We start from the raw sequence: 18,936 nt of genomic DNA on the forward strand, positions 1-18,936 counted from the left end.
TAACAATCTGATGAAAATAATTCAACAGAAGTTATGAATTTAAGATAGATTTAATGATCTCAGAGGGTATTTAAGCAGGAGTTAATCCCCTTCAATCTCTAAGTCGTCAGACATAGAAGAGGCAAGACAGGGAACTTCTAAGCTTTGCTTCTGGAAGCCATGCTGAGCCTACTGACTTTCTTCAGTGGCTCCCCAGGGGGCAATGCTGTAAAAACATGCACTGTGAACTGAGAGAGCATGGTCTGGCAAATATATGAAATCATGAATTATAAATATATAAATGTGAAGAGTTTCTTGTATTTAGAAAAACAATATTAGGAACATAATCTTCCCATGTCGCATTCAAATTTTCCATGGGGTCTACCTGGATTTACTCTCAGCAATCCCTTTTCTTCCTACAATACTTTTTTCCTTTTACTGTCCCCACAGCCTTTGGTTCAGAGCACAGAAGCATCTACCCGAAGGAAACAGAGGTTCCCATGATAACTAAGTAGAAAATGACTAGAAGCGAGGAACAGAGCGTGTTCAGTTTTGTGGTGTCTACTGGCCGATTCATTTTAGAACCTGTCCAAGTGATCCTGGGCTTATCTTTAAGCCTGTGTGCATGGATAAAATATAAATGTGGTCTATGTTTAAAATCCTAAATGGTGTTCTGTATGTTAACACAAGAGATAACAGAGAGACTACAAGGCTAAAGGTATTTTCTTGATTTTGATAATCTTTTACCATGGTATATCTAACAGAAATTATTTATATGTAATATAAAAATCCACATTTTTCTGACAGAGTGATCACAAAATGTACCATCTTTAAAATAACCAATCTTCATTCTGTGTTTTTTCTTACACATGGTGCTTGAAGCAAAACACTTAAGTGGAATCTAGACAATCCAAATGTTTGATTTTTCGAATGATTTTGCCAGGACCTTTGGGTTTAAATTTTTTTCTCTCACTCCTGCTGAGAAAGTGCATACATTTTGAAATTCAGTCTATTTGAGCAATGCTTTTTCCCCTTTAAGCTGATAATAAGCATATGGGAGTGGGATTGAATTTGAGACAAGCTGTTGATTTCTATTGAACACTCAAAAAATGTAAGGTATCAAAAAAAATTTTTTAACTATCCAGTGATAGGCTAAAATGTATTAGAATTTCAGTAAATTGATGTAAAATCATCCTGATGTGGGCTTTATAGGAAGAAAAGAATGGTTGGAGTATATTTCATAATTGGGGTTATGATTATTTTGCTTAGATCTTAGAGTTATAAATTTACAGTTTTCAAGGGAAAGAATTAAGAACCAAATAGGGATACTGAAATTCACACAATGGCAGTAAGAAATTTATTGTTATACATATCCTATCACCATTTTTTGTTATCTTTTGGTTTGTTACTTTTGGAACCATATAATTAGGAATTATATATATACATATAATTCCATATACTAATATATATATTCCATATAATAATATATTATAGATATATAATTCCATATAATTTGGAACCATATAATTAGGAATAACATATGTATATTATGTAGTATACATATACATATGTCTATACTCTTAATAAAAATTTTGAACATATAGAGAATATCCACTACAGATAAATGATTTTAAAGGATATACTTATAAATTTTCTCCTGTTCTCTATTGAGAAAGTAGGCTTCTAAGAAGTCACGTGGTGCATCTCAAAGGTGTGTCTCAAAGGCCCTGAGAGACTTGGGTTTCATCTTCTTCTTTATGATACTAGATGAGCACAGCCATTTAACTTTGCTGATTCTTACTCTCTTCCTTTGTAAACCAACAGGATTGAACCAGAAGGCCATTTCTAGTCTAGTTCATCTGACCAGAGAAAGGAAGAGCCAGTCTCAGAACATTTGGAAAACGCAGGAGTCTATCTCTGGGCCTTCTCACATCCATTTCACTCCACTCTGTCTTCCTTCTTCTTGCTCATCCTCTCTCTGCTTATGCCATGCAGGCTTCCAGGCCCACGAAATTTCCTACTGCACTCTTCTTCTTGCAAAGGTTTATTGGGTCTCTTATAACTTGCTGTTTAGTTTAACCTCTATCAAAATATCCAGGTTCTAGTGAACTAAACTCTGCTTTCAGCCAGCAATAAAAAAATAAGTACTCAAATGTATCTAAATAACAGACTTACACGGTTTTCCAATTTTTGTATGAGTTACTTGTTGAAAATCAATATTTAGAGCCTGGCCTCCAAGCCATTTAATGTCTATTTTTAACAAACTCCCCAACAGATTCTGATGCTGGTTGAGAAACATTGCTCTAGGATTTTTGTATATTACCAGAGATTAGGAGGATTTAATTCAAATTATAAGTAGACCAGAGATGAAATATTTGAGGTTCATGATATGATGCTTCAAATCACATAATAAAATTGTACATAATGTTTACAGGTTTCACTCCTTAGATTGTTCTCACTCTCTGGTGTGGGGGCCTATTGCCTGCAGAATAATTCTGTTACTTTTCTCCTAGGAAAATTCCCACATAGTAGTTAGTTCACTTTGGAATACTTGGAGTTCCTATGTTAAAAGATGGAATCACAGTAGGCAAAAATGGGAGAAAATGAACTTCCAAAATTATAAATTTCATTGAATAACAAATAGAGAAAGTTTGCTTTATCAGAACATAAAATCTAAAGGAATGTTTTAAAGAACTGTAAAAACAGATCTTCCTCAGGTGACTTAGTACGGAAGTGCAATGCAAAGAATGGGTTTTTACTATTTTTCTTTATTAGTGACTGTTGTTTTCTCTAATTCCCCTGATATCCTCATTTTCATGGCTTATAACTGTTTTGCTTATTTAATGAGCAACTCCCTGAAATTCCTTAAAACCTATTAATCAATGTATGGCCCTGGGTGCTTACTAGAAATGCAGAATCTCTGGATCTACTCCAGACTTAGGGAATTAGAACCTGCATTTTAGAAGATTCCTAGCTGCTTTGTATTTGTTTTGAGATTTGAGAAGCACTACCTTGAAATACCTTTTTTCTTGGGGCTCTACCATGCTGGAATTTACTTCTAATCTGTTACCTTATAAAATGATGAATTTTTAATAACAATGTTTTAAAGGATAGCTGTATTGTTTTTGTACTAATTATACACGTCTATTTAAGAATAAAAATAATATAAGGAAATATGAATAAGGAAACTCAGCCACTCAGAAATAGCATTATTAACATATGATAATTTCAGATATCTCTATCTACAGATACTGATGTATATATAGATAGAAAGATAGATGGATGGATGGGGAGACAATAAGAGAGAATTTTACTGAAATGGAATCATGCCATATATAAAACATTTTAAAATGAAAGATATTAAGTTAATTTTTCTGAATCCAGAATTATTCAGAATTGCTGAAAACAAAGAAATTTAAGTTAAATTGAAGATATTGATGAACTGGAAGCAAATGTTTCTTTACAAGAAGAGATATTAAATTTTAAAAGAGTCTTCTAAAATGTAATAACATCATGAAATGGATGTGTTTCAAGTTTAGACATCTGTTATCTGTCCAATGAAGGATGAGGAAATAAATATCATCGCACTGCCTCACACTTACACCTCCCAATTTTGTTTCTTCAAAACAATTTTTTTTTACAATGGCAAGATTTCTAATATTCACGTTCCATTCTACAATCATAATTTCAATAGTTACTTAAGCTTATTTCTTTATTTAGGAGTATAATTATCTCATCAGTAGTACTTACAGCATCTCTCATTCTGAGTTTTTATTCTGATGCATCTCTTAAATGCAAAGATTTCATTAAATAGTTTTATTCTCTCCCCAAGCAAGTCTAATGAGTATTGTTTTTTTAACTTCTGGCATGCCTGAGAAAGTATGTTCTCCTTTTATTGGAAGGCCAGTTTGCGTGGATATATAATTCTTTTGTTATTCTTTGTTGCTTAATACTGTAGACATTGTTGTGCTTTTGGATATTATTTACTTGAAGAAATCTCATAGCACTCTAATTCACCTATCCCTCTTTTCTTGTACATTACTGAATATATATAAAACTCTTTTTCTATGAAGTTTAGTAATTTTACCAGAACATTTCTTAGTTTTGCTATCAATTTTTTGTGGTGCATAGTGTGCCATAAGTTGCTGCAGATTTGAGTTTTCTTTATTTCAGTACGGTTTTCTTTGATAATGTTTTTAAATTCCTTTGTTTATTGTTTGCTTTCTCATTTTACTTGTTCTCATTTTTTGTAACTCCATTTATCTGTGTGTTCAGATTTCTTTGTTTTTCTTTATTTCAACACCTGTAGTAACAGGTTTTGTAACAAGTGGGAGATTTCATCCCTCTCTAGACCCTGACTCTTAGGTTTTTCCTTCTATTCTGTCACTACCCAGTGGGAATTAGCATCAATCTTCTGTTTCGCAGACTAATGACTATTCTGAGCTGTGGCCACAGAGTACCAGCAGAGGTGACTTGGAAAACACACAGAGCTATGGGAAGGTGCCCATCTGTTGATAATAGAAATGTCAAATTGTTGGCCGCTATCACTAGAAGGCCCATATGTCCCAACAATGACAAGTAGCTCATTAGGCTCCCTCTCTCAGAAGATATATAGTTTCCTCTATGATAAAGACAAATAGTATGATACCAAGAGGACAAGTGACAAAAGACAAAGATAACTTTACTTTGTCAAAATTAAAACCTTTTGTGCTTCAAAGGGCATCATCAGTAAAGTGAAAAAGACAATCCACAGAATGGAAGAAAATATTTGCAAATCACATATCTAATATTCTAGATATTTGTGTATATATGCAGAGTATATACACAACGTTTACAACTCAGTTAGCAAAAGACAACCCAGTTAAAAACATGGGCAAAAGATCTGAATAGGCATTTCTCCAAAGAATATGTACAAATGGCCAATTAGCACAAGAAAATATACTCAGCATCATTAGCTATCAGGGAAATGCAAATCAAAACCACAATGAGAACCTACTTTACACCTATTAAGATGGTTATGATAAAAAAGAGAGATGGGGCCGACCCAGTGGCGCAAGCGGTTAAGCGTGCGCGCTCCGCTGCCGCGGCCTGGGGTTCGCCGGTTCGGATCCCGGGCGCGCACCGACGCACCGCTTGGCAAGCCATGCTGTGGCGTCATGCCATATAAAGTAGAGGAAGATGGGCACGGATGTTGGCTCAGGGCCAGTCTTCCTCAGCAAAAAAAGAAGAATATTGGCAGATGTTAGCACAGGGTTGATGTCCTCACAAAAAAAAAAAAAAAAAAGAGAGATAATAACAAGTCTTGGTGAGGATGTGGAGAAGTTAGAACCCTCACATATTGCTGGTGGGCATGTAACAGGGTTCAGCTGCTTTGGAAAACAGTCTGGCAATTCCTCAAAAGGTTAAACGTAGGTTTACCCTGTGACCCAGCAATTCCACACCTAGGTATATACTCAAGAGAAATGGAAACATAAGTTCATGCAAAAACGTGTACAGGGATGTTTATAGCAGCATTATTCGTAATAGCCCCCAAACAGAAACAAACTGTATGCCCATCAATGGACGAATGGTTGTATGAAATGTGACATATCCATACAAGGGAATATTATTCAGCAATAAAAATGTATTAAGTACTGGTACAAGCTACAACATAGATGAACCTTACAAACATTATGCTAAGTGCAAGGAGCCAGTCACAAAAGATTGCATATTGTATGATTCCATTCATATGAAATATTCAAAATAGGCAAATCTATAAAAACACAAAGTAGATTAGTGGTTGCCAGGGGCTGGGGAAGTTGGATGGTGGGTGGGTGGGATATAGAACCACTGCTAATGGGTGAATGGGTATAGGGTTTCTTTTGGGGGCTGAAAATGTTCTAACGTTAGGTTTGATGATGGTTGTACAACTCTGTTAATATACTAAAAAACATTGAATTGTATACTTTAAATAGGTAAATTTTATGCTATGTGAATTACATCACAATAAAGTCATTAAAAGAAAAAAGCCAAGGGGAGTGCAGTCTTGCTTCCAGGTTTCTGTTTGGTCACTCATCGTGCTTAGCGGTCTCCCCAGCCAGATCCTGTTTCCCCAAGGGTCATGACTTCTGCTCACTCTCCCTGGTTTCATTTCTCTCTCCTTGTTGATGCTCCTCTCTCTTCCCTTCAACCCAGGTGATTTCCTTCATGATGATGGTGAAGATTGGCTCTAAGTGGATGAAGGTGGTTTTGATTCTTCCCTTGTTCTCTTGTTAGTTTTATAGTCATTGCATAATTATATCCCCCTGCCTTTCAACACCTTCTCTTTTTTTTTTTTTTAGTTTTTTTTTTTTTAATTTTATTTATTTATTTTTCCCCCCAAAGCCCCAGTAGATAGTTGTATGTCATAGCTACACGTCCTTCTAGTTGCTGTATGTGGGACGCGGCCTCAGCATGGCCGGAGAAGCAGTGAGTCGGTGTGCGCCCGGTATCCGAACCCAGGCCGCCAGCAGCGGAGCGCGCACTTAACCGCTAAGCCATGGGGCCGGCCCAACACCTTCTCTTTTGATTTCCAAAAACCTCTTGTGAAGATAAAAATCTAAACCTGGACAATTTTTAATGGTTGTTTTTGGGATTAGGGCTGTGGGAAACATCTAATAATTCATAGGAATTGTAAGTTCAGCTAGTAGCTTTTTGCATGTCTGGAGAAAGTATAAATATATTTGAACCAAATTATGTTTTCCAAACCTGCTAGGAGTTTGAGAAGTCCACTGGGATTGTTGATTTTTTAAAATCTTTTGCTAAGAATGAGGATTATTTTTTTTTCTCTTGTCCAGAAAAACATTTCACAAACTTTAGTTTTAAAGCCAACCTTCTTATTTTTGTGAAGTCAGTTATTATTTCAAGTTTTTTCTCAGCTGCACACATCCTGAGAAAAGTCACTCTGCTTGGTCTCATAGGAGACATTAGTGTTTGTATTACAAAACAAATTTGATGGTGTATAGTGAGACACGAAAGTGCCAAGCCTGCCAATGTGCCTGAACGCTGCTCGGGACGTTCTTTCTCCAGTGAACTCTATGTCTGAAAACAAATTAGGATGTAAAGGCTGCTCAGTGAGAATATGGAATCATATCAAAGAAAGCGCCCAAACCATCAGAGTGTTTCTGACATCCAGCAATTCACTTCCAGACTAGAGACATATTAGGCAAATTTATTTCCAACTTCTAAATCTAAAACTCTTCAAGTTGCTCTTTTCACCTTTCTAATTGCAATCCCATTTACATTAAAACACTTCTGTTGCTTTTGGAAGAAAGTTATTAGAAGCTGAAATATATATATCTATTTTGTAATAGTATTTGGTTTTTGAATAGGTACATGGTTTAACATTTTAAAACTTGCATAAACAAGAATAGAAGGAATAGAGTGAAAATTCTTTCCTCTCTCTGCCTCCACCCAGCTTTCATTTTCAATGACAATCAGCATTAACTGATTCTCTGTTTCTGATACACACATGCTTCAAGAAACATTCTATAAGTTTGGAAGCAAATACATACACATTTATGCATATTTCTTTTTTCATCTTTATACGCATGATGGTGACTATATAATCTATTTTGTACATTTCTTTTTTTCACTTTATAAGAGTCTTGGAGATATTCCACAACCGTGCATCAGTTTCTCATGTGTTTTAAATTTGCAGTGTGATCTCTTACATAGGCATACCATAACTTTTGGAAACAGTGACCTTTCTTTGATGTTTTTGTTGTTTTGGAGATACATTCAAGTTGTTGCGTGAATGAATACTTTGTTCTTTTTATTGCTGAGTAGTATTGTGTGGTGTAGATGTACCATGGTTTGTTTATCCATTTACCCACTGAAGGACATGTGTGCTGTTTCCAGTTTTGAGCTGTTACAAATAAGATGCTACGAACATTTGTGTCCAAGTTTTTGTGTGAACATAAATTTTCATTTCTCTGACGTAAATGTCTAAGAGTGAAATTGCTGGGTTACATGGTAGTTGCATATTTAGCTTTTTAAGAAACAGCCAAACTCTTCCAGCATGGTGGTACCATTTGCATTCCCATCAGCAATGTATGAGTGATTCAGTTTTTCACATCCTCACAGCATTTGCTGGTGTAACTTTATTATTTTTGGCCATTCTGATGGGTGTGTAATGGGTCTAATTTTTAAATTATGAAATGTTACAAATTTCATTCAGTAAGAGCTATCCAGAAAATTATAGAAAATTAGAGCAGATATCCAGTTTTCCAACATGGGATGATTCTTCAGAGATACAAATCCTAAGTCAAAGATTATACTTTATAATTTTTTTTTATTGTTTTATTTTTGTCCAGACTCCTTTTATCTCCCAATATTTCCTTTTCCATTATATTTTTACCTTCCCAGATTTATCTTTGAGAGTGTTAAGATGATAATGTGTGATTTTTTTATTGCTATTCACACTGACACAATTCATAGTTCTGTGGTTACACCAGAAGAGACTTCTGATTGATAATACCCTGTGAGATATACACAAGGCATTTTACTGAAATTAAACTTTAGTCTTCTGATTTTAGAATCCTCACAATTGCAGTATGTTAAAATGTTAATTCTCTAAGATATTGCCGAGAAACAGATGGGATAATTATCTACATATCAAATATAATTGTTTGGAAGCTACAAATTAAATCATGAACCAAATTTCTTATGCATGAAGCTTAACTCTAGTGAATTGCCTTGAAGAATTCTAAGTCAATAGCTTTCAAGACCACCACAACTATATTTAAAATTAATACTTTGCTTACGTATTTGCTAAACAGTTATATTATCTATTTATAGCTTAATATAAAATATCTCACAGTATTTATTCCCTTTTTCATTGTGCCTTGAGCATTTTCTGCTTCTCGATGTTCCACCAGCTTTTCCTCTAGGTGACTCTTACCCTTTGGATCTCTGTTCCTTGGTTATTTCCTCAACGAGGGCTTTGCTGAACTCTGTCATCCTTGCACAGAGGCCGTGCTAATATTCTCTGTCCTTCCAGTTTTAGTATGTTTGCTATTGATGTGAGCACTGCTGAACTCCAAACCAGGTTAAATCCTCCTTCCATGTTTCATTAGCTCTTGTTTCATAATACACATAGCGGCAGCTCCTCAGTGTTATTCATCATCCCTTAACAGAGCCTCTTGTTTATTGTCTTCAAGAGGAGGACCATGTCTCTTTTGCTCATTGCTGTTTCCCCAGGGTCAAGCTGGGTGCCTTGCCCATAGTAGGCACTCAATAAATCCGTGTATTTTTGTTGAGTGGTTTAGGGAATGAAATAATGGGCTTAAAATACCTCCCAACTTCTAAATTCCATGGACATGTTCATTATTCTTTTTCCAGTAAGTAATTTGTTCTTGACTCCCATTTCTTTGAGGGTGAGCAGGTTGATGAACTCAGAAGGAAAATTATGTCAGAAGGGAGACCTATAGAAAGTTGTCGTGGATTTAGTTTCCTCCAACCACTTTTAGATAATCTAGACTTATAGCTCCATCTCCTTTATCCAGTATTCTGTCTTTTGGGAAATCAGAGTTCTGTAAAAATGTCTAAGTGTTTACTTCAGATCTATGATCTCTGAAGTTTTATATCCGTAAATCAAATGCTATCAGGTTGCTCCATTTTCTTGTCTTGAAAAGACTTGATGTTGTTTCGTTATTGTGTCTATGGAAGGGTAATGCATATTTGGGTCAATTTGTAGAAAGTAATTAAGAAATTCTAATTAAGTGAAAAGTACACTTTAGAAACTATATATTCTCTCAATAGAATATTTAAGGTAGCTTTTAGCTCAGTGTAAATGAGTATAAATTAGTTATTTAAATGTTTTAAATCATTATCTTAAAATTATAAATGTTCTTTTATATTTCTTTTGTAAATTAAACTGTATATGCATTTTTGTAATTTGTCAGAGGAAATGATTTTGCTTAAAGTGTTTGATCATCTCATCTCTTAAAAATATTTCTTTAATATTTGAATAGGTGGCATATTTACATAAGTTAATAACCAAAAACTATATAAGAATATAGTGAAAAGTCTTTCTCCCAATCTTGTCCTCTACCCAATTTTCATCTGCACTCCTATTCGATAAGCATTATTTTTAGTATATCATCTCATCTCATAGAAAATGAATTAGTTAAAAGTGCAGCGTGTGTTATCAGATAATTAAAATAAATTGACTATAATCAAAAAATGAGTCTCTTGGGCCGGCCCCGTGGCTTAGCGGTTAAGTGTGTGTGCTCCGCTACTGGCGGCCCGGGTTCAGATCCCGGGCGCGCACCGACGCACTGCTTCTCTGGCCATGCTGAGGCCGCGTCCCACATACAGCAACTAGAAGAATGTGCAACTATGACATACAACTATCTACTGGGGCTTTGGAGGGGGGAAAAATAAAGGAGGAGGATTGGCAATAGATGTTAGCTCTGAGCCGGCCTTCCTCAGCAAAAAAGAGGAGGATTCAGCAGGATGATAGCTCAGGGCTGATCTTCCTCACACACACACACACAAAAATGAGTCTCTTAAAAGTCCTGCTAAAACGTAACAAAATAGGTCATGGCAGAAGTTAGGATTTCTTGCTCACTTGAGCAGAGATCAGCAAATTTTTCCTATGGAAAGGACCAGATAGCAATTATTTTAGGCCCTGGAGGCCATAAGGCCTCTTTTACAACTACTCAACGCTGTTGTAATTTACAAGCATCCATAGACAATATGTAGATGAATGAGCGTGTTTGAGCATGAATAAAACTTTACTTATGGACGTTGAAATTTGATTTTCATATAATTGCCATATGTCATGAAATATATTCTTCTTCGGACTTATTTCCAGCCATTTTAAAATACAAAAACCATTCTTAGTTCACAGGTCATTAAAAAAATAGCCAGAGGGCAGGATTTGGCATATGGGCTGTTGTTTGCTGATCCTTAAAGTACAGCAAGGTGTGTTGTTGGGTTCTACAACACAATTCATTTCATTTCTAATTGATTTTCTTTTGCTTAACTGTATTTAAAATACTGATTATTAAACGTATTACTTGTTTTTTGTCTTACATGTTCAAATCAATACAGTATTTAGGGAAGAAGATGTAACAATTATTGAGTGATGATTAGGTGCTGGACACTTTTTGGACTTTCTCTCACTTAATCCACTGAATCCTTAATCTCTCACCAACTCTCTGAAGTAGATATTCTTGGTTCTATTTTATAGATGAATTAATGAGGAAGAAGGGGATTTGCAACATTTCCAAGCTTATATACGTTCTAAGAGGTGGACTGTAGTTTTTAACATAGATTTATTAGACTCCATGTTTACAAAACTGAACAACTATTTTTCAGCCACGTAAACACAGTGCTTCCACTTAGTACAACAGTCTGCTCATGTTTAGGTGTTCGAAGTTTTGTTGTTGTTCATTGGTTGGTTGATGTTCAGTGCTGCTATTTTCTCAAAGATATAAGAAGGAAAATTGAATTCATATTTATTTTCGTTACATATTTTTTGCCTGACTGATTTAGCTTTATCTAGCTTCTTAAACTTTTAATGGGAATTGAATTGGAAAATTGGCAAATGGAGTTTGAAATACAGGGTAATTTTTTTTTTTCAAATAAGTTCCCTGACTTGACGTTATATGTATAATTTAATTTTTAATTTTGCAATTTCAGTCCATTTCCTCTTGAATCCTCAGATGTTCAGAACATTTGATCACATACCAATATTAGGAGATTGTTTTTCACAGTGGTTAGAGGAAGAATGAAGTGTTTTTTATGGGGATTATAAAATATATTGAAGCACATATTCTTTTTTTGTGGACTTAAAAACAATTAAGAGTGATCCTTGTATTCAACAACAGCATTGAATTACACTCACAATGTTGATAGTAAAGTTTGGCTACCCTTCAAAAGAGAATTTTTGGAACAACACAGGAAATGCATTTTAATTCACTTTGTTATTCTTCAAATTTAAGAATTTGGATAGATACTGATTTATTTCATAGAGATTATTTCAGAATATTTAAGGACTTTATTAAATTATTTGAACAGAAAATGTTTGAATAGGATTGTTAAAGTAAAAGCAAAAACTAATAGCATGCCCTTGTAACTAATGTTATCGTTTGTTAGCAAAAGGCAAAATATTAAGTTTGCATTTAAATCTTGCACTAATAGCTTGAAATATGTTAATCGGTTATGTGGTTAGGATCTTCTACAGTCATCAGCCATGCCGCAAGGTATTCTCTCTTTAGCCATGGGAAATACACTGGGATTTGTGGGTTAGTCTCCAGTCTACAAGAGCATTCTGTAAATAAATAATTTAATTCTTAAATCATAGAGCTTTAGAGATCACATAATTTCTTTAATTTTAATGATTGTTTGAAGGCTAATAATTAGATTTGCTGATTGACCTGTAGATGTCAGAGAAAATGATTTCATATATGTTTCCAAAATTTAAAGCAAAAGCTAATACTGAGATCATGCCATTGCATTTTATTCTGTTGATAAGAGTTGCAATCATTACTTAATGACTACCAAGATAAATGGAAGGGATGCCGTTTTTTTCAGAAGAGTAGTTTATTTAAAATAAAAATTAAATACTGTGCGTGGTTAAATTGAAAACAGCTGGCATGTGGAGCTGCCACATGTGGAATAATGTGGAATAATGCTGTCCTACATTAGAGACATTAATATCATTAAAAATATTAGTTGGATTTACTTTTAAAATTTTTGACAGTGTAAAATATTAATATTTTGAGATTTATAGGCATGTCAGAAATCTATAGTCAAAACATGATCAGCTTATTGAAAAATATTCAATATACCAATAATTTCATTTTATGTATGCACACTAATGATTTAAGTAAGCCCAGTGAGGGCACAGTATTCCCATTAGTCGATGCAGTGCCCAGTACCTGTGAGGTATTCGAATATTTATTGAATGAATTAATGAATGGCACTAAGCTTCTGTATATTTTGTTTTCCCAAAGAAAAATCTTATTTTTTTGTATCCTTTTATCAATAATCAGTAAAATAGGACTATTATTTCTTTTTATAACTGAAGAAACTGAGTGAGTTTATAGTGGATAATTTTGTTGAAATATATTCGTTATTTTTAATTTTTCTTTGTATTCCTTTCTGAGTTCAGTCTTCAGGAAGTTATGTAACAACACTGCATGAAATGCCCTTGCTTAGACAAAATACAAAATTGTAACATAATAAGGCACAAAGAAGAGATTGAAGCCATTTATTTATTTTTCATTCAAATAGAGATACATTTCATGGAAGTGCGTGCTTCATTTCTCAAGCTCTAAACCTTTTAACACATTTCTAAGTTAATTTTTCAACTGGGTGGTGCTAGGATAATAAGCAGAAATTAGGCAATTTTAAGAATAATCAATGTAAGACAGTCGAATGGTCCATTGAAAATTGAGTCTTACAATTTAGTAGAACCTAATTTTAATATGGCTTGACATTATACACAGTCATAGATACTTCAGATTAGGGTTCCCTATAAACATAATTACCTATAAGTTGTGTTTCTTATAACACCCTTATCCTTTAAGGTCCTGATGCCAGCAAAATCAAGGTTGTATAAATGTACAAAGAAAATAAGCATGATTCAAAAAACAAGTTTTTGGAGTCTTTTTAAAGAGCCCAAATTGGGATAAATTTTACTGCATTTTCTCAAATTTGTTAGAGTTGTTTTCAACTGTCATTTTTAATTGGGATTATCATGAACTGCTTCAGGCTTCTCTGGCTTTTCATTATCTATGTGCTACTGATAACCTTTACATAATAGGACAAACACTTTAACAAATAGGTAACAACTGAAAAATTGGAAGTTTATTCTTCAAAATTTCAAAGATAAAGCCAACTCACAGAAAAAATGAGATAGTGGTTGGCCATTTGGTGAATACATCATAGTGGCCTTACCTTGATGAGGCCCATGATACAATGTCTCAGACTCATCTTAGAATGCATCTGATTTTGTGAGGGCAGTTTCCAGAGTTATGCAATTTCACACCAACTGATTCATGCTCAGCAAGCTAAACTATAACAAACCATAATGTAAGGGTAGTGATTTTGTTCACGTTAAATCATATGCACGAGAAGGGAAATTATAATCAGAATTATACTTTGATAACATGGAATCAGAGAAATAGAGAGACAGGAGGTGTGCAATTTTGAGTGGTCTGTAGTGTGTAGTCCATGTTGTAGCTAGTCTCTACTAGGAGAATTATAATGTAAGAATTTTCCTCTGGTGTTGGGAAGGTTGACAGTTCATCTGTTTTTGTCTTCCCCTCATTGAGATGATTCAGCAGAGAGAAATCAGTGAAGTTGAGTCAGTTCTATAAAGTTGTCTGCTTTTTCTTGCAGTTGACTTGAAGATCTATTTATTATACGTTGATAAAAATGTATAAATCTGATTTTTGTAGATTTTGAATTTGCTTTCTTTTATCTCAAGCTTTACCATTTAATCTAATGTCTAAGAAACAGGATCTCATTCTCTTTTTTTCCCCTTTAAAAATTTTAAAGGCTAAGATGCGAGCTCTCTTTTAACATGTTTTTTCCTACTTAATGTTAATTTAGTTGGCAACAGCTTTCTTGGTCTTCCCATTTCCTTCTTATTCTTCATCTGAGAATAATCTCAGGGTATAGGCATTTCTGTATCAGCTCTAATAATTAGTCTCCTAAGTCTAACAAATACTATGTTAATAATAATTCTGTGGCTTGCACATATTTATTGCTTGGAGCAGGACTTCAAAATGAGAAACTTTAAAGTAATGTACCTAGCCAATTGTGTACTTTGAATGCAGAGACAATTTCCTTCATAATCTAGTAGGAAATCAGTTTACTCCATGGAACAATACTTCTATTTATGATTTTCTCTCAAAGTATAAATGTATTGAAAATTATTATCTATCAAAGGCATTCAAAATTGAAATATGGAAAACCATCAGCTGTGGGAAGCGGTCTTTGCAAATTGTGGTTTTCTGAGATAGTGCATTATATGTCTTAAGTTAAAAAATTTCCATCCCCCAAATATCACTTTCCAAGCTTTTGTCCACTGAGTGCAGGAGTAATGGGCCTTAATGACAGATATCATGCCTTATCTCCGAATTGTGAACGAAAGCCAACTTTCAATGAACAAAATTACTTTTGGGGCTGACTCTATGAGAAGAGAAGCCCGTTGGCCCCGGCAACATGGTACAAGTGGAGAGGCCTTTGCTGCTTCCCACCTGCTCAATCTACCCATTCTTCTAGCGCCTTGGACTTTTCATTCATAGCACTTATTCCAATGTGTAGTTGAACATTTATTGCTATGTTTGTTCATTTTCTGATTCTTCTGACTATAATGTGAGCTCTGAGAGTACAAAGACTATTTATCTTTTATTCACCGCTTTATAGACTATGCCAAGCACAATAGAAGACATAAAAATTATGAATGAATAAATAAATGCTTCTGTAATCAAGCTGAGACTTTTCTTTCCACATGGATTGATTTAAAGAATTGCTAGATTTCTGACCTGGGAGGAAGCTAGTCAAATCTCATTTTACAGGTGGGGAAACCAAGCATCTCAGAGATGGAAGAACTGGGAAAGTTCCTGAATTCACTTTGGTCCATGAGAGTGCTATCAGTGAATACTAGTACAGTTGATTCCTATTCATACCTGCTTCTTTCTGGATCATCATATTTCCCTTTTTAAATGATTCTTATAGTTATGAGACATAAAGACATCTTTACAGAGAAATAAGGACCATGATCTCTTTTTGTAATTGAGGGATAAATTTCTTGTTACATAGAGTCCTCAGAAGGCCAATAATGTTGAACTTTGGAAGAGTGGTTCACCACATCAGTAGCTTTTCTCATAGTCATTCTGTCAGCATTAGAAAGAAAACCTTGTGCTTTAGAAGATATTAGTAGACATAAGTATAAGCCTAAATTGGATTGTAATATCCTTGATAATCACCTAAGACACTAGTTTTGACAATACAAATTCCATTCACTACATCATTTATATAATCCTTGGTTTGCCCAGGAAAAGAATGGAATTCTAGTGTGACCAGATAGAGGTCTCTGTGTATGTCAATCATTTGAGAATCTCCTTGGCTTTTGAATTGCTACTGCTCTCCTTGAGAAGGGGTAAAATTTGAATGACCAAAATGTACATGGGAGGAAACAATATTCCTAGAATTGTATGGAGAAGTAAGCATTCTGGGCCCTTTTATTTCATTGCAATGCTTTATAAGTCATATGGTTTAAAGCCTTGGTTTATAAGAAGAGCTCAATAACTTGATTATTCATCAAAGCATATTAATAGAATGGAATATTATCCTATAAACATCCCTTTACATATGCAAAAGTTCAAATAGAGAGTGAAAATAACTGATTTTGACTCAGCTCAGAGAATTTGTTAAATATGTTAAAATTATTTTGCTGCTGATAAATTATTGGAGATTGCAATATGTTCACAATTTTTCTACTTTTTTCTTTTTATTTCATTTCAGAAATATTATGCTCATAGAATTCTGCTAGGGATGATGAAAATTCAAGGACGAGATAAGAAACATATGGTCTCAAGGATTATATGTATCTTCCCTCTTGTTTATCTCAACATTTTCCTTCTTTTCTGGTTAATAAGACCCATGTTCCAAGTTTAAGCTTGGAAATGTTAAAGAGTTCCAGGATGTTAAGTTTAAAAATGAACTTAGCTGTTGAGTTCTGTTGATGTTAGTTCTGGAAACTCAAGTGATGTCCAAATACATTACATGGAAATTGTACAAATCACCTACTTTTTCCTGTTTCTTGCTTGGCTACTGCTCGTGTTTATGATACTATTCAGAGTCAGAATGAGTTGTTCCTGGCAGCATGTACTGTTAGCCCAAACTCTAATGTTTTGAAAAGATGTTTCATGGACTAAAGTTTTAAGTCAGAATATTATTTCTGTTGATCCTCATTTGCAATCACTGTGAAATAAATAAATATGAACATGTGATAAGGCATCCCCTTCCTAAGGGGAAAAAGACTAATGAAGACTTGGTTTACTAAAAACCCACTTTCCTGTAGTATTGAGCAAAGGAAGCTAAGCCACAAAGTTGAGAATCTTGACAGCTCTGTATAGTCAGAACAAGAAAGTTAACTCACAGATAAGCCTACCCAGGTACTCCCAGTCACCACTTTATATAATTTCTAAATGCAGGAAATAACAGCATCAGCAGCCCCCTGTTCGCGTCTACCAGCAGCCATTTTAGTCTAATTACATTAAATTGCTGAAATAAAGGCATCTCTTATTACTTCATGGAGAGAGAGTCTAGGACAGAAAGACTAAAGATCCTGCTGAAATAATCACTGGGCTCTTGAGTTATTTTTGTTGCTTCAGTAAACCTAGCACAAATCGATATTTTTCAGTGATAATACTGTGAAGCCTTACTAAAATGTTTATTTGCTTTGGGGTGAAATTTTATCAAATCATGTGATAATAATGGTTATCATAAGAATACCAGGTTCATAAATGTATGAGAAAGGAAACATTAATTGAGAGGCTTCTACATGTCAGTTTCTATGTTAGATATTTCACATACATTCTCTTTGATATTAGGAAGTAGGAATTATTACTTCCATTTTACCCAGAGGAAACTGTAAGTCTCAATAACCTTGGTGTGTTCAAAGTCCTGTAGTTGGTCCGCCTCATAGCTGGATTTAAATGCAAGTCACATGGCTCCGAAGTTTGTCCACTTCCCTCAAGATTATAATCCTCAGATGGCAACCTGTCCTTTTGGAAGTCTGCTTGGGGATTCTGCTCTGAGAACTCAGAGGATATGTTTTCCGTGATGGGCTGGTAGGAAAGTATGGGTCCAGCTCACTTGAGTTAAAGAAAATGCTTCCTAAGCTCTAAACAGCAAAGTCCACACATTGTACTTGAAGGAATGGAATGAGCAACCCCCACAGACTATTCAGAAGCATAAAGGCTTTGAGGATATTTGATAATATGGTTCTTGATCCTGGGGTAGTAATAAGGTCAAGAATTTATGTTTTCTATAAAGTCACTATTTACAGTAAATATCTGGCCTTTGAAAATTCTTGTCTGAACCTAACAAATAACCCTGGGAAGTTGGCAGGGGGCTGAAGGCTAGTTGGCTGAACTAACAAGTAGCAGTTAGGACAAGGATCTCTCATTTCTGACTCTGAGTCTGATGTGATTTCCAGCATGACGTATTTTTAAATGACCTAATGTCTCAGCGAGCAGCTGTTTGGATCTTGGTAAATGACATTCAGCAAGTGATTGTGAAGGGATAAGCATTTTAGGAAGTAAAATCATGGTTAAACCTTGTGATAGTGATGGCATGTCTTATTTCATTAGTGTTTTATTTTTATTGCTTAAGTAGTACATGGTGACTATGGGAAAGGTGGAAAATACTGATTAACAACAGTCGCCAGAAATTTCAAAAAAACAAAAACATAATTTCATCAGTGCTAATAATTTGAGGAATAGATTTCAGATTTTTTTTTTCTATTTTTAAATGTATAGGCTCTACCCAAAGAGGATCAAAGCACAGTAGTATTTAGTAGCCTCTTTTAGTTTGTTTGATTTATTTATTGGTTTTCCACTGAATAGCTTTCCATCATTATTTGTGATTGCATACTGTTCCATACTATCCATGTGCCAAAAAAGATTTATCTGATTTTCTATTATTGGGCAATTACATTGCTTTGGTTTTTCACAAGCAAACCAAGATTATCATGAGCAAGACTACAAAAAATTTTTATATACTACTCTGTGCCATTGTTATCATATAAATTGCTAATATATTCCTAACATCTTCTTTAACTTTTAATGAGACTTGTACATTTTATATATTTCTGCATTTTTATTAATTCATACATGTATGTCTTTTCTTTTGTATATTCTGCCATTCCTGTTATGCCTGTAAGAAACTTCTCCACATTTGTCGTGTCTC

The 18,936-nt window shown here is 34.5% G+C and overlaps 1 protein-coding gene and 1 pseudogene across 3 annotated transcripts in view; one reads left to right on the forward strand and one right to left on the reverse strand.

Moving 5' to 3' along the window:
- The window catches only part of KCNT2 (potassium sodium-activated channel subfamily T member 2), a 341,540-nt gene that overhangs the window by 45,114 nt on the left and 277,490 nt on the right, over positions 1 to 18,936 (forward strand). The window lies entirely within an intron of this gene.
- Positions 8,953 to 9,028, reverse strand: LOC147912339 (U6 spliceosomal RNA; annotated as a pseudogene).

This window comes from Ceratotherium simum, chromosome 36 (genome assembly GCF_057802395.1).
Source record: "Ceratotherium simum simum isolate JZ-2026a chromosome 36, ASM5780239v1, whole genome shotgun sequence".
NCBI lineage: Eukaryota > Metazoa > Chordata > Mammalia > Perissodactyla > Rhinocerotidae > Ceratotherium > Ceratotherium simum.